This window comes from Molossus molossus, unplaced genomic scaffold (genome assembly GCF_014108415.1).
Source record: "Molossus molossus isolate mMolMol1 unplaced genomic scaffold, mMolMol1.p scaffold_m16_p_16, whole genome shotgun sequence".
NCBI lineage: Eukaryota > Metazoa > Chordata > Mammalia > Chiroptera > Molossidae > Molossus > Molossus molossus.
Window position 1 is genome coordinate 13,693,307 of NW_023425351.1, and position 6,000 is coordinate 13,699,306.

A 6,000-nucleotide genomic window follows, 5' to 3' on the forward strand; every position below is an offset into this window, starting at 1 on the left:
CTGAAACTTGTCAGTCAACCAGAATGTTAATTCTTAGATTTAAAAAGTAATTTATCTTTTTATTTTTTATTTTTTATTTTTTTTTATTGATTAATTTTTGTTACAAATGTTTCTCCTTTTTTCCCCCACTGATTCCCCCCTCCCCCTTCCCTCCCTGCCCCTTCCCCAGATTGTTGTCCATGTCCACTGTTCATGCATACATGCATATAAGTTCTGTGGTTCATCCCTCTCTCACCTCCCCACTCCTTAGGGGATTGTCCTCAAACTGTTATGTTCATTATATTCCACAAATCAGTGAGATCATATGAAATTTGTCTTTCTCTGTTTGGCTTGTTTCACTTAGGATGATACTTTCCAGGTCCCTCCATGTAGTCTCAAAGGATAAGAGATCTTTCTTTCTTACCGCTGCGTAGTACTCCATTGTGTAAGCCTGATTTCATGGTTAACCAGGTATTTTGTCCCTTTTCTTCCTAGTCTCTCTTTCTCCTTCATGTGGCACAATGTTTTAAAAAGACCAGAGAGCCCTGGACAGTTTGGCTCAGTTGGAGTGTCAGCCTGAGGTCCAGATAGACCCGGGTTCAGTTCCCTCTAAGGGCATGTACCTCAGTTGCAGTTTGTCCCCGGCCCTGGTTGGGTCATGCAGGTGGCAACCACTCGATGTGTCTCTTTCACATCAATGTTTCTCTTTCTCTCTCCCTCCCACTCTATCTGAACAAAATATGGAAAAGTGTCCTCCGATGAGGATAAAAAAATAAAATAAAAAAAATAAAAAGACCAGAGAATATTCTCTCCCACTTTGGTTTCGGTTTTCTAATATAGCAACATTTGGGGTATGAATGTTACCTAAGGTCGCTGCAGAGGCTGATTGTCTTGGGAAGTCACCATGCTCACTTGTATTTTGTTTTGTTATTTTTATTTTAGAAGTAAAACTCTATTTGCAGAGATGACGTGATGATTTAAAAAATTCTCACTTAAATTTTATGCTAGATAACACACGAGTGTTATTTGATCGTCCTGTGGCCAAGGGGAATTGATATTTGTCACGAGGGCCTTTCCGTGTTTCTCAGCACAGGCTTGGACGAACGAACTCAGGGAGTGGCCGGTAAGTGGGACTCGGGCTTCCTGCTGGGCCTTTGACGCAAGACTCTAGATCTCCTTGCCACTGAGGCTCCTCTGCTATAAAATGGGAATAATTGCCACTATCCATGCGCGCAACACCTAGCAAACATTCAACAACAACTTAGGGCTGAATAAATGTGAGAATTTTTTTAAATGCGTGCAAATACTTTAGCTTATTGCCTACAGGATGCAAAACCTTCCGCAACAATGCTTATTAGCCCAAGGAAAGAATCAAGAAAAAGGGCTGTTGGAAAAGAGAATGAAATAGCAAGTTTCATTATTTCTATTTATAGGTACATTGGGTGAAAGATTAAGTAATTGGTGTAAGGGCTGAAATTAAAAATTAGAGGAACTGCAAGCCATTTCCTTAGGACAGGCCAGCCTTTATCTTTATATTGATATGATAGATTACAAAATCATCATACTTTCCTTTTATTTCATCTTTCGCACTTCACGGACATCCGGTCTTCATGCCCAGCCCGTCAATCTGGAGGTGCATTTGCAATGCCTCCTGAATCTCAGGGAGTCATCCCTCCCTGCCATCACAGTAAGACTCAGTTTGGGGGGACACACTCACCCAGGATGGCCAGCATGCGCCCTCCTGCATGAATAAAAATGCACTGTATTTTCTCCCCAGGTTTGGTGCATTCTCTTTTCCTCTGTCAGCTCCCTGAATCTGAGTTTTGTTGCAAGTTTTACTCCATGTAGTCTGGAGACAACTATACTGTGACTCTTAAACACAGTAGAAAGAGTATGAAAGGTAGAAAACAGAATAGTTCCTTTTTCTCTATCCAAATGATGCATCCCTTGCATTTCCCTGAAATTTCTTCCTCTTCTACCTCTTCTTCTTTCATATACAATCTGTTGAGCATTTCCCACAGGTTCAGTCCGTTACGTTTACTGTCTCATTGACTCCTCAAATCAGTCCCTCCAAGTCTTGATCTTTCCATTTTAAAAACCAGGAAACAAGGTTAGTGAGTTCAATAACTTTCCCAATCTTGAGCTCTGACTGAGGGATAACCACATGTCTCCACCTTCCTTCACCTTATACTTCCCAACCCCCACCATCCAATTCCAGCCCCTCACTAAAGCCCAGTACAAGGCAGGACTCCCTTAGGGCATCTCTATGCCTTCCCACTCCCCCCGACTCCCACCCCTGCTAACAATGGTCAGTGACTCTCCACCGGTCATTAAATGAAGTTGCACGATATCTTCAACACCCTCTGTCTTTATTTTCTAAATTTCTTTGACTTCTCCTCATGGCTGACCCACTTTTCAAAACTTTGTCCCCAGACATTATTCTCTCTCTCTCTCTCTAACACACACACACACACACACACACACACACACACACACCCTATACACACATGCACAATGAGATCAATATCTGAATATGAATGAGAAGCTAAAGAAACCAGGGCTACATTTTATCATATAACAATCCCAAAGATGGTACTGAGGGAGATTTTCTCTTTGATAAAATATGTACTTTTAAATAATGTGTTTTGGCAATAAATGTAGACTGAGAAGAGGAAGATCATTTGAGATAATGTAATCGAGAAGTTTTGTGCAGAGGAGACATTTTAGGCAACTGAAATAAGACAGTGTGAATAATTGCAATTTAAGAAAGAGGAGTAAGAACATACCTTGTGTCTTCATTTTGTTCCTTTGTTTTGCTTTTTAAAGAGTTATGGAGTTGAAAGCATCATCACAATGAGAAAGTTTCCATCTCTTTTTATGTGAAGCTATTCTTTTCATTATTATTAATTGATTACCCATAATTTTTTTGCAACATAATTTTTTATGGCTCAAAGGCTCAAGAGGTTTTTTTTTTCCAGTTGAGCATGTGTATCCTAGCTTTGCAAAACAATGACAAAACCTACAGATTCAAACAAGAGATATCTTCCTCATACCATTTATTATCAACAACTGAAGGAGGAGGACACGAGAGTTCTGAGAGCTGGGAGATCGGGCTCGACCGGCGGCTGCCACCACCGACATGTCCACGCTGTTTCTTTCACTTCGTTAGGAATTCTAGGAGAATGCCTTTATATCAGGACAAACCTAGCTTGTCATCCTCAAATCTATGTGTTTAATATTTATGAGCAGAAAAATACTATTCACAATAAAACCGTTTCCGATGTGTCAAGAGTTATAGTGAGTCATGGGTCTGTCTTACCAGATAAATGTAACAGGACATCCTGTAGTCACTGTGCAGTTTTTCCAACGCTTCTGTGTTTTTTTTTCTTTCTTTTTTTTGGTCCTGCACGAGATGGAAAGGCAATCAAATTTTAACCAAATACTAAAACATGCTATAATTATAGCTACAGCCATGTATTAAAAGAGGGTACTGAAGAAGGTGCTGTATCTGGCAAAAGCCCTCCAGAGTAGATGTCTGTTTCAGGGCACGCCCCCTTTCTGTTGATTTTTATTCATTCGTACTCTCCGCTCCTTCATTTCCACTTCTACCAGGTGCTTGATTTGGGCTATTGTTTTTTGCTTTTAACTGGGAAATAAGGAACCTCTCTGAAAGGCTGAAGGATATACAATTTTGCTTCCGTGACATGTTATTTCATATCGAGTTCCCATATCTACTTTGAAATTATTTTCTATTTCTTCCCAATTGATTGGTGAAAAAATTAATCAGACCAAGCAGACAACATATTGAGCCACCAGTTAAATAGTTAAGGATTCACAAAATTATAACAAAATTCAGTGACTATGAATAAAAAGGATGACCCATTAAGAAATTAATAAGCTATTGTTGAGGTTTTACTTAAAGAACATAATTAATTCGTAGTTTCTTTAGCTAATAATGATGACAATGACCCTTAGTAAACATTAACAAATCAAGTTATATCTGGTTTTCACAAATTTTCTCAAATTTCTTAAGCATTGTATTTCTAACCAGGGAGTTATAATCCAACTCAAATAAATTACAGCCCAAAGGATAAACATGCAATTAGTCAAATTTGATCAAACATTTAATTGTAGGTATTAATATATTTACACAAAGGTAATGCATAACTATGATAATTATTCTTTCTTGCCATTTACTGCCTGAGTGATATTGGGCAGCTTCTGTGACCTTACTTTCTTCATCCGCAACTTACAGACTAACAATACCAACAGCAAATCATCGCCGAGAGAAGCAAATAAAACAGCAGACAGCAAGTGTCCTACTTACCATGTAATAAAAATGAGGCAAACGTGGGGAGGAGGGAGTGGAATGCCCACCAATTCTGGAATCAAAAAACTTGTTTCCAGCCGGCAACCCACAGTTTACTAGTTTAATATCAGACAAGGACTTGCTTTTTCTGCCCCTTAATTTCCTTGCAGTGAGATGACACAGAAGGAAGCATGTGAAACCCTCAGTCCACGCTCCAGCTCTTGCCGGCTCTCTGAATCTTTAGCTATGGACATTAAAGTAAAAATAGCAGCAAACCTTGATGGGTTTTTATTGGAGAGAAAAAATAGTGTTATTACCATATAATGATGACTTCATCTATATATGAAAAATATATAAGAAATCTTATAGAAGTCTATAGGAAGAATGGCCGTACTTCCCAAGATAGATCATAGTTTTATACATATGTAGCATATATTAAAAAGAGGTGATGTCTGAAAGAAAGTTTTGTGTGGCAAATGTGGTACAATCATGTGTACAAAGTGTCCAGTAATAGTTATAGGTTTCATTTTCATTTTATCATCAACCCCACAGCTGGTTTATCAACCACCTCAACATCATTCACATCAGCTAGTCACCTGCTTTTTGATTAGTGCAAAGCAAGGCATGTGAGATGCATACATTCATGGAAAAGCTGGAAACAATGTAGGTTTCAGAAAGCTCACCACATGTTTGAATTTTCCTACTTCTCAACATAATTCTGCCCATTACTATCCTGGACTTAAAACCTGGTGCTGGACAGTCCAGCTAAATCCTGCAGCTGCTTCCAACAGGGAGCATTCCTTATTCCTGTTTCTAGATTTATTTACACATATATCATAGCACCATATATATGCATATATACAATTACTGCCTCTTCAACTTCATTTAAGACATTGTCCTAAGCCCTGGCTGGTGTTCTCAGTGGTTAGAACATTAGCCTGTGCACTGGAGGGTCTTGTGTTCAATTTCCTATCAATGGCATGTGCCTGGGTTGCAGAGGCAGACAATCAATGTGTCTCTCTCACATTGATGGTTCTCTCTCTCTTTTTCTTTCCACCTTCCTCCCTCTCTTCCACTCTCTCTCTCTCAAAAAAAAAAAAAAAAATCAATGGAAAATATCCTCCAATGAGGATTAACAAAAAAATTAATTTCCCCCCTCAATTTGTCTTTAGCCTAAGGTATGTGGCTCCTATAGCTTCATTAGCTCTTAATCATTTCCTGAGCCCACTTCTTCAGGGTACCTTTCTCTTAGGGTTAAACCAGTAACTGCCAAAGAAATAAATAAAAATTGAAAACTGATCTCTCACAACTATTTGCACTCCTTCTACAAGATGCCATGTACTTGGGCAGTATTCTAAACCTTTAGGTCCAGATCAAAAAACACTCACATATAAAGGAACTTTAGAAGATTTATTGTTGGGTTCTCCTCACCATAAGGTTTTCTTTCTTTCCATTTAACAGAAGCATCTGGCTGGACTGGTTTATAAAAGTTCATGGCAGTTGGTGAAGGTTTTAGCTCTTTAATACTAATAATCTTGTTACTAGTTCTTTTGTATACAGATACCCCTCAGATGACTGTCCTTATTGAAATGGAAAAGCTGCTCTAACTGGCCTGAGCAAAATGTGGATTTATACTGCTCAAGTAATTGTTCCCGGTCACAACAAATTATTTCCTTAGATGAGACACCCTTAACTGGTCATGAAAGTCCTCA

The 6,000-nt window shown here is 38.8% G+C and overlaps 1 long non-coding RNA gene across 2 annotated transcripts in view; it reads right to left on the reverse strand.

Annotated features, from left to right (window-relative positions):
• LOC118631568 overlaps nt 1-5,295 on the reverse strand; it is a 78,564-nt gene extending 73,269 nt beyond the window's left edge. The window contains exons 1-3 of one of the 2 annotated variants that reach the window (XR_004959855.1): nt 4,307-5,295; nt 3,299-3,382; nt 3,032-3,153 (exon numbers count right to left, since the gene is read on the reverse strand). This is a non-coding gene — a long non-coding RNA (uncharacterized LOC118631568). Of the gene's footprint in view, nt 1-3,031; nt 3,154-3,298; nt 3,383-4,306 lie in introns of those variants that run through there. The other variant, XR_004959856.1, reaches the window with a different exon arrangement.
• Nucleotides 5,296-6,000: the final 705 nt, after the last annotated feature.